The following is a 10,000-nucleotide window of genomic DNA, read 5'->3' on the forward strand; positions in this document are numbered from 1 at the left end:
CTGCTAACTGACTTTTTACCACTCACTCACTGCATTCTAACATGGTTGGTGAAATCATCCACAGGTTCTTAAATCAATGTGCGGCTGTTCGACATTGGTGCTTTGCGTTAAAACGTTTTTAGTTTAAAACTAGTTGAAATCAAGAATCGTAACTTTGAGTCACAACCTATGATCCATAGCAGAGTGGCGCAGCGGGAGCGTGCTGGGCCCATAACCCAGAGGTCGGTGGATCGAAACCATCCTCTGCTAACAGACGGTTGGTTTTTCCATAACTGCCATTGCAGTATAAGTGGAAATACAGTCATAATACACCGTCTTGAGAATGTACCCACAGTGTTGCAACAATGACGTGTTAAAAGGGCAAATTTGCAAATCAGAAGCACACAAGAGTCGTTAGACAACTAATTGTATATTAGTCTACAGATGTTGCTATAAAGTCACTTCTCCATACAAGGATTCCTAAACGTTTTGGCGCTTTTTCTACTGCCTAACATTATTGCATTGCTCCAGTATTTTCAAAGAATACAAAAATGTTCACGTCCATTGTGTAGTGATCAAATGCACATTAGCCAAGCAAAATATTACTTATTGTAAGTAAGTCAAAAATCACATTTTGTGTTGTTCGGGGAACGACATTGGAACTTTTTTGTATTTACATAAAAGCCCCAGTGGCCTAATGGACAAGGCACTGGCCTCCTAAGCCAGGGATTGTGGGTTCGAGTCCCATCTGGGGTGATTTACAGCAGAGTGGCGCAGCGGAAGCGTGCTGGGCCCATAACCCAGAGGTCGATGGATCGAAACCATCCTCTGCTAACTGACTTTTTACCACTCACTCACTGCATTCTAACATGGTTGGTAAAATCATCCACAGGTTCTTAAATCAATGTGCGGCTGTTCGACATTGGTGCTTTGCGTTAAAACGTTTTTAGTTTAAAACTAGTTGAAATCAAGAATCGTAACTTTGAGTCACAACCTATGATCCATAGCAGAGTGGCGCAGCGGGAGCGTGCTGGGCCCATAACCCAGAGGTCGGTGGATCGAAACCATCCTCTGCTAACAGACGGTTGGTTTTTCCATAACTGCCATTGCAGTATAAGTGGAAATACAGTCAAAATACACCGTCTTGAGAATGTACCCACAGTGTTGCAACAATGACGTGTTAAAAGGGCAAATTTGCACATCAGAAGAACACAAGAGTCGTTGGACAACTCATTGTATATTAGTCTACAGATGTTGCTATAAAGTCACTTCTCCATACAAGGATTCCTAAACATTTTGGCGCTTTTTCTACTGCCTAACATTATTGCATTGCTCCAGTATTTTCAAAGAATACAAAAATGTTCACGTCCATTGTGTAGTGATCAAATGCACATTAGCCAAGCAAAATATTACTTATTGCTAAGTAAGTCAAAAATGACATTTTGTGTTGTTCGGGGAACGACATTGGAACTTTTTTGTATTTACATAAAAGCCCCAGTGGCCTAATGGACAAGGCACTGGCCTCCTAAGCCAGGGATTGTGGGTTCGAGTCCCATCTGGGGTGATTTACAGCAGAGTGGCGCAGCGGAAGCGTGCTGGGCCCATAACCCAGAGGTCGATGGATCGAAACCATCCTCTGCTAACTGACTTTTTACCACTCACTCACTGCATTCTAACATGGTTGGTAAAATCATCCACAGGTTCTTAAATCAATGTGCGGCTGTTCGACATTGGTGCTTTGCGTTAAAACGTTTTTAGTTTAAAACTAGTTGAAATCAAGAATCGTAACTTTGAGTCACAACCTATGATCCATAGCAGAGTGGCGCAGCGGGAGCGTGCTGGGCCCATAACCCAGATGTCGGTGGATCGAAACCATCCTCTGCTAACAGACGGTTGGTTTTTCCATAACTGCCATTGCAGTATAAGTGGAAATACAGTCATGATACACCGTCTTGAGAATGTACCCACAGTGTTGCAACAATGACGTGTTAAAAGGGCAAATTTGCACATCAGAAGCACACAAGAGTCGTTGGACAAGTCATTGTATATTAGTCTACAGATGTTGCTATAAAGTCACTTCTCCATACAAGGATTCCTAAACGTTTTGGCGCTTTTTCTACTGCCTAACATTATTGCATTGCTCCAGTATTTTCAAAGAATACAAAAATGTTCACGTCCATTGTGTAGTGATCAAATGCACATTAGCCAAGCAAAATATTACTTATTGTAAGTAAGTCAAAAATGACATTTTGTGTTGTTCGGGGAACGACATTGGAACTTTTTTGTATTTACATAAAAGCCCCAGTGGCCTAATGGACAAGGCACTGGCCTCCTAAGCCAGGGATTGTGGGTTCGAGTCCCATCTGGGGTGATTTACAGCAGAGTGGCGCAGCGGAAGCGTGCTGGGCCCATAACCCAGAGGTCGGTGGATCGAAACCATCCTCTGCTAACAGACGGTTGGTTTTTCCATAACTGCCATTGCAGTATAAGTGGAAATACAGTCATAATACACCGTCTTGAGAATGTACCCACAGTGTTGCAACAATGACGTGTTAAAAGGGCAAATTTGCACATCAGAAGCACACAAGAGTCGTTGGACAACTCATTGTATATTAGTCTACAGATGTTGCTATAAAGTCACTTCTCCATACAAGGATTCCTAAACATTTTGGCGCTTTTTCTACTGCCTAACATTATTGCATTGCTCCAGTACTTTCAAAGAATACAAAAATGTTCACGTCTATTGTGTAGTGATCAAATGCACATTAGCCAAGCAAAATATTACTTATTGTAAGTAAGTCAAAAATGACATTTTGTGTTGTTCGGGGAACGACATTGGAACTTTTTTGTATTTACATAAAAGCCCCAGTGGCCTAATGGACAAGGCACTGGCCTCCTAAGCCAGGGATTGTGGGTTCGAGTCCCATCTGGGGTGATTTACAGCAGAGTGGCGCAGCGCAAGCGTACTGGTCCCATAACCCAGAGGTCGATGGATCGAAACCATCCTCTGCTAACTGACTTTTTACCACTCACTCACTGCATTCTAACATGGTTGGTGAAATCATCCACAGGTTCTTAAATCAATGTGCGGCTGTTCGACATTGGTGCTTTGCGTTAAAACATTTTTAGTTTAAAACTAGTTGAAATCAAGAATCGTAACTTTGAGTCACAACCTGTGATCCATAGCAGAGTGGCGCAGCGGGAGCGTGCTGGGCCCATAACCCAGAGGTCGATGGATCGAAACTATCTTCTGCTAACAGACGGTTTGCTTTTATATAACAAGGATTCCTAAACATTTTGGCGCTTTTTCTACTGCCTAACATTATTGCATTGCTCCAGCATTTTCAAAGAATACAAAAATGTTCACGTCCATTGTGTAGTGATCAAATGCACATTAGCCGAGCAAAATATTACTTATTGTAAGTAAGTCAAAAATGACATTTTGTGTTGTTCGGGGAACGACATTGGAACTTTTTTGTATTGACATAAAAGCCCCAGTGGCCTAATGCACAAGGCACTGGCCTCCTAAGCCAGGGATTGTGGGTTTGAGTCTCATCTAGGGTGATTTACAGCAGAGTGGCGCAGCGGAAGCGTGCTGGGCCCATAACCCAAAGGTCGATGGATCAAAAACATCCTCTGCTAACTGACTTTTTACCACTCACTCACTGCATTCTAACATGGTTGGTGAAATCATCCACAGGTTCTTAAATCAATGTGCGGCTGTTCGACATTGGTGCTTTGCGTTAAAACATTTTTAGTTTAAAACTAGTTGAAATCAAGAATCGTAACTTTGAGTCACAACCTGTGATCCATAGCAGAGTGGCGCAGCGGGAGCGTGCTGGGCCCATAACCCAGAGGTCGATGGATCGAAACTATCTTCTGCTAACAGACGGTTTGCTTTTATATAACAAGGATTCCTAAACATTTTGGCGCTTTTTCTACTGCCTAACATTATTGCATTGCTCCAGCATTTTCAAAGAATACAAAAATGTTCACGTCCATTGTGTAGTGATCAAATGCACATTAGCCGAGCAAAATATTACTTATTGTAAGTAAGTCAAAAATGACATTTTGTGTTGTTCGGGGAACGACATTGGAACTTTTTTGTATTTACATAAAAGCCCCAGTGGCCTAATGGACAAGGCACTGGCCTCCTAAGCCAGGCATTGTGGGTTCGAGTCCCATCTCGGGTGATTTACAGCAGAGTGGCGCAGCGGAAGCGTGCTGGGCCCATAACCCAGAGGTCGATGGATCGAAACCATCCTCTGCTAACTGACTTTTTACCACTCACTCACTGCATTCTAACATGGTTGGTGAAATCATCCACAGGTTCTTTAATCAATGTGCGGCTGTTCGACATTTGTGCTTTGCGTTAAAACATTTTTAGTTTAAAACTAGTTGAAATCAAGAATCCTAACTTTGAGTCACAACCTATGATTCATAGCAAAGTGGCGCAGCGGGAGAGTGCTGGGCCCATAACCCGGAGGTCGGTGGATCGAAGCCATCCTCTGCTAACAGACGGTTGGTTTTTCCATAACTGCCATTGCAGTATAAGTGGAAATACAGTCATAATACACTGTCTTGAGAATGTACCCACAGTGTTGCAACAATGACGTGTTAAAAGGGCAAATTTGCACATCAGAAGCACACAAGAGTCGACTCATTGTACTGTATATTAGTCTACAGATGTTGCTATAAAGTCACTTCTCCATACAAGGATTCCTAAACATTTTGGCGCTTTTTCTACTGCCTAACATTATTGCATTGCTCCAGTATTTTCAAAGAATACAAAAATGTTCACGTCCATTGTGTAGTGATCAAATGCACAATAGCCAAGCAAAATATTACTTATTGTAAGTAAGTCAAAAATGACATTTTGTGTTGTTCGGGGAACGACATTGGAACTTTTGTGTATTTACATAAAAGCCCCAGTGGCCTAATGGACAAGGCACTGGCCTCCTAAGCCAGGGATTGTGGGTTCGAGTCCCATCTGGGGTGATTTACAGCAGAGTGGCGCAGCGGAAGCGTGCTGGGCCCATAACCCAGAGGTCGATGGATCGAAACCATCCTCTGCTAACTGACTTTTTACCACTCACTCACTGCATTTTAACATGGTTGGTGAAATCATCCACAGGTTCTTAAATCAATGTGCGGCTGTTCGACATTGGTGCTTTGCGATAAAACATTTTTAGTTTAAAACTAGTTGAAATCAAGAATCGTAACTTTGAGTCACAACCTATGATTCATAGCAAAGTGGCGCAGCGGGAGAGTGCTGGGCCCATAACACGGAGGTCGGTGGATCGAAACCATCCTCTGCTAACAGACGGTTGGTTTTTCCATAACTGCCATTGCAGTATAAGTGGAAATACAGTCATAATACACTGTCTTGAGAATGTACCCACAGTGTTGCAACAATGACGTGTTAAAAGGGCAAATTTGCACATCAGAAGCACACAAGAGTCGACTCATTGTACTGTATATTAGTCTACAGATGTTGCTATAAAGTCACTTCTCCATACAAGGATTCCTAAACATTTTGGCGCTTTTTCTACTGCCTAACATTATTGCATTGCTCCAGCATTTTCAAAGAATACAAAAATGTTCACGTCCATTGTGTAGTGATCAAATGCACATTAGCCGAGCAAAATATTACTTATTGTAAGTAAGTCAAAAATGACATTTTGTGTTGTTCGGGGAACGACATTGGAACTTTTTTGTATTGACATAAAAGCCCCAGTGGCCTAATGCACAAGGCACTGGCCTCCTAAGCCAGGGATTGTGGGTTTGAGTCTCATCTGGGGTGATTTACAGCAGAGTGGCGCAGCGGAAGCGTGCTGGGCCCATAACCCAAAGGTCGATGGATCAAAAACATCCTCTGCTAACTGACTTTTTACCACTCACTCACTGCATTCTAACATGGTTGGTGAAATCATCCACAGGTTCTTAAATCAATGTGCGGCTGTTCGACATTGGTGCTTTGCGTTAAAACATTTTTAGTTTAAAACTAGTTGAAACCAAGAATCGTAACTTTGAGTCACAGCCTGTGATCCATAGCAGAGTGGCGCAGCGGGAGCGTGCTGGGCCCATAACCCAGAGGTCGATGGATCGAAACTATCTTCTGCTAACAGACGGTTTGCTTTTATATAACAAGGATTCCTAAACATTTTGGCGCTTTTTCTACTGCCTAACATTATTGCATTGCTCCAGCATTTTCAAAGAATACAAAAATGTTCACGTCCATTGTGTAGTGATCAAATGCACATTAGCCGAGCAAAATATTACTTCATGTAAGTAAGTCAAAAATGACATTTTGTGTTGTTCGGGGAACGACATTGGAACTTTTTTGTATTTACATAAAAGCCCCAGTGGCCTAATGGACAAGGCACTGGCCTCCTAAGCCAGGGATTGTGGGTTCGAGTCCCATCTCGGGTGATTTACAGCAGAGTGGCGCAGCGGAAGCGTGCTGGGCCCATAACCCAGAGGTCGATGGATCGAAACCATCCTCTGCTAACTGACTTTTTACCACTCACTCACTGCATTCTAACATGGTTGGTGAAATCATCCACAGGTTCTTTAATCAATGTGCGGCTGTTCGACATTTGTGCTTTGCGTTAAAACATTTTTAGTTTAAAACTAGTTGAAATCAAGAATCCTAACTTTGAGTCACAACCTATGATTCATAGCAAAGTGGCGCAGCGGGAGAGTGCTGGGCCCATAACCCGGAGGTCGGTGGATCGAAACCATCCTCTGCTAACAGACGGTTGGTTTTTCCATAACTGCCATTGCAGTATAAGTGGAAATACAGTCATAATACACTGTCTTGAGAATGTACCCACAGTGTTGCAACAATGACGTGTTAAAAGGGCAAATTTGCACATCAGAAGCACACAAGAGTCGACTCATTGTACTGTATATTAGTCTACAGATGTTGCTATAAAGTCACTTCTCCATACAAGGATTCCTAAACATTTTGGCGCTTTTTCTACTGCCTAACATTATTGCATTGCTCCAGTACTTTCAAAGAATACAAAAATGTTCACGTCTATTGTGTAGTGATCAAATGCACATTAGCCAAGCAAAATATTACTTATTGTAAGTAAGTCAAAAATGACATTTTGTGTTGTTCGGGGAACGACATTGGAACTTTTTTGTATTTACATAAAAGCCCCAGTGACCTAATGGACAAGGCACTGGCCTCCTAAGCCAGGGATTGTGGGTTCGAGTCCCATCTGGGGTGATTTACAGCAGAGTGGCGCAGCGGAAGCGTGCTGGGCCCATAACCCAGAGGTCGGTGGATCGAAACCATCCTCTGCCAACAGACGGTTGGTTTTTATATAACAAGGATTCCTAAACATTTTGGCGCTTTTTCTACTGCCTAACATTATTGCATTGCTCCAGTATTTTCAAAGAATACAAAAATGTTCACGTCCATTGTGTAGTGATCAAATGCACAATAGCCAAGCAAAATATTACTTATTGTAAGTAAGTCAAAAATGACATTTTGTGTTGTTCGGGGAACGACATTGGAACTTTTTTGTATTTACATAAAAGCCCCAGTGACCTAATGGACAAGGCACTGGCCTCCTAAGCCAGGGATTGTGGGTTCGAGTCCCATCTGGGGTGATTTACAGCAGAGTGGCGCAGCGGAAGCGTGCTGGGCCCATAACCCAGAGGTCGGTGGATCGAAACCATCCTCTGCCAACAGACGGTTGGTTTTTATATAACAAGGATTCCTAAACATTTTGGCGCTTTTTCTACTGCCTAACATTATTGCATTGCTCCAGTATTTTCAAAGAATACAAAAATGTTCACGTCCATTGTGTAGTGATCAAATGCACAATAGCCAAGCAAAATATTACTTATTGTAAGTAAGTCAAAAATGACATTTTGTGTTGTTCGGGGAACGACATTGGAACTTTTTTGTATTTACATAAAAGCCCCAGTGACCTAATGGACAAGGCACTGGCCTCCTAAGCCAGGGATTGTGGGTTCGAGTCCCATCTGGGGTGATTTACAGCAGAGTGGCGCAGCGGAAGCGTGCTGGGCCCATAACCCAGAGGTCGGTGGATCGAAACCATCCTCTGCCAACAGACGGTTGGTTTTTATATAACAAGGATTCCTAAACATTTTGGCGCTTTTTCTACTGCCTAACATTATTGCATTGCTCCAGCATTTTCAAAGAATACAAAAATGTTCACGTCCATTGTGTAGTGATCAAATGCACATTAGCCGAGCAAAATATTACTTATTGTAAGTAAGTCAAAAATGACATTTTGTGTTGTTCGGGGAACGACATTGGAACTTTTTTGTATTGACATAAAAGCCCCAGTGGCCTAATGCACAAGGCACTGGCCTCCTAAGCCAGGGATTGTGGGTTTGAGTCTCATCTGGGGTGATTTACAGCAGAGTGGCGCAGCGGAAGCGTGCTGGGCCCATAACCCAAAGGTCGATGGATCAAAAACATCCTCTGCTAACTGACTTTTTACCACTCACTCACTGCATTCTAACATGGTTGGTGAAATCATCCACAGGTTCTTAAATCAATGTGCGGCTGTTCGACATTGGTGCTTTGCGTTAAAACATTTTTAGTTTAAAACTAGTTGAAACCAAGAATCGTAACTTTGAGTCACAGCCTGTGATCCATAGCAGAGTGGCGCAGCGGGAGCGTGCTGGGCCCATAACCCAGAGGTCGATGGATCGAAACTATCTTCTGCTAACAGACGGTTTGCTTTTATATAACAAGGATTCCTAAACATTTTGGCGCTTTTTCTACTGCCTAACATTATTGCATTGCTCCAGCATTTTCAAAGAATACAAAAATGTTCACGTCCATTGTGTAGTGATCAAATGCACATTAGCCGAGCAAAATATTACTTATTGTAAGTAAGTCAAAAATGACATTTTGTGTTGTTCGGGGAACGACATTGGAACTTTTTTGTATTTACATAAAAGCCCCAGTGGCCTAATGGACAAGGCACTGGCCTCCTAAGCCAGGGATTGTGGGTTCGAGTCCCATCTCGGGTGATTTACAGCAGAGTGGCGCAGCGGAAGCGTGCTGGGCCCATAACCCAGAGGTCGATGGATCGAAACCATCCTCTGCTAACTGACTTTTTACCACTCACTCACTGCATTCTAACATGGTTGGTGAAATCATCCACAGGTTCTTTAATCAATGTGCGGCTGTTCGACATTTGTGCTTTGCGTTAAAACATTTTTAGTTTAAAACTAGTTGAAATCAAGAATCCTAACTTTGAGTCACAACCTATGATTCATAGCAAAGTGGCGCAGCGGGAGAGTGCTGGGCCCATAACCCGGAGGTCGGTGGATCGAAACCATCCTCTGCTAACAGACGGTTGGTTTTTCCATAACTGCCATTGCAGTATAAGTGGAAATACAGTCATAATACACTGTCTTGAGAATGTACCCACAGTGTTGCAACAATGACGTGTTAAAAGGGCAAATTTGCACATCAGAAGCACACAAGAGTCGACTCATTGTACTGTATATTAGTCTACAGATGTTGCTATAAAGTCACTTCTCCATACAAGGATTCCTAAACATTTTGGCGCTTTTTCTACTGCCTAACATTATTGCATTGCTCCAGTACTTTCAAAGAATACAAAAATGTTCACGTCTATTGTGTAGTGATCAAATGCACATTAGCCAAGCAAAATATTACTTATTGTAAGTAAGTCAAAAATGACATTTTGTGTTGTTCGGGGAACGACATTGGAACTTTTTTGTATTTACATAAAAGCCCCAGTGGCCTAATGGACAAGGCACTGGCCTCCTAAGCCAGGGATTGTGGGTTCGAGTCCCATCTCGGGTGATTTACAGCAGAGTGGCGCAGCGGAAGCGTGCTGGGCCCATAACCCAGAGGTCGATGGATCGAAACCATCCTCTGCTAACTGACTTTTTACCACTCACTCACTGCATTCTAACATGGTTGGTGAAATCATCCACAGGTTCTTTAATCAATGTGCGGCTGTTCGACATTTGTGCTTTGCGTTAAAACATTTTT

At 42.6% G+C, this 10,000-nt stretch overlaps 1 protein-coding gene and 11 non-coding genes across 12 annotated transcripts in view; 11 read left to right on the forward strand and 1 right to left on the reverse strand.

Annotated features, from left to right (window-relative positions):
* The window catches only part of LOC119222625 (kelch domain-containing protein 8B-like), a 293,155-nt gene that overhangs the window by 224,146 nt on the left and 59,009 nt on the right, over nucleotides 1–10,000 (reverse strand). The gene's annotated exons all lie outside the window — the stretch shown is intronic.
* trnar-ccu (transfer RNA arginine (anticodon CCU)) lies at nucleotides 663–735 on the forward strand. Its single transcript has one exon. It is a non-coding gene; the product is annotated as a tRNA-Arg (tRNA).
* On the forward strand, nucleotides 1,471–1,543 carry trnar-ccu (transfer RNA arginine (anticodon CCU)). Its single transcript has one exon. It is a non-coding gene; the product is annotated as a tRNA-Arg (tRNA).
* Nucleotides 2,278–2,350, forward strand: trnar-ccu (transfer RNA arginine (anticodon CCU)). Its single transcript has one exon. It is a non-coding gene; the product is annotated as a tRNA-Arg (tRNA).
* trnar-ccu (transfer RNA arginine (anticodon CCU)) lies at nucleotides 2,842–2,914 on the forward strand. The gene has a single exon. It is a non-coding gene; the product is annotated as a tRNA-Arg (tRNA).
* On the forward strand, nucleotides 4,905–4,977 carry trnar-ccu (transfer RNA arginine (anticodon CCU)). Its single transcript has one exon. It is a non-coding gene; the product is annotated as a tRNA-Arg (tRNA).
* Nucleotides 6,339–6,411, forward strand: trnar-ccu (transfer RNA arginine (anticodon CCU)). Its single transcript has one exon. It is a non-coding gene; the product is annotated as a tRNA-Arg (tRNA).
* trnar-ccu (transfer RNA arginine (anticodon CCU)) lies at nucleotides 7,144–7,216 on the forward strand. Its single transcript has one exon. It is a non-coding gene; the product is annotated as a tRNA-Arg (tRNA).
* Nucleotides 7,530–7,602, forward strand: trnar-ccu (transfer RNA arginine (anticodon CCU)). Its single transcript has one exon. It is a non-coding gene; the product is annotated as a tRNA-Arg (tRNA).
* On the forward strand, nucleotides 7,916–7,988 carry trnar-ccu (transfer RNA arginine (anticodon CCU)). Its single transcript has one exon. It is a non-coding gene; the product is annotated as a tRNA-Arg (tRNA).
* trnar-ccu (transfer RNA arginine (anticodon CCU)) lies at nucleotides 8,931–9,003 on the forward strand. Its single transcript has one exon. It is a non-coding gene; the product is annotated as a tRNA-Arg (tRNA).
* Nucleotides 9,736–9,808, forward strand: trnar-ccu (transfer RNA arginine (anticodon CCU)). Its single transcript has one exon. It is a non-coding gene; the product is annotated as a tRNA-Arg (tRNA).

This window comes from Pungitius pungitius, chromosome 1 (assembly GCF_949316345.1).
Source record: "Pungitius pungitius chromosome 1, fPunPun2.1, whole genome shotgun sequence".
NCBI lineage: Eukaryota > Metazoa > Chordata > Actinopteri > Perciformes > Gasterosteidae > Pungitius > Pungitius pungitius.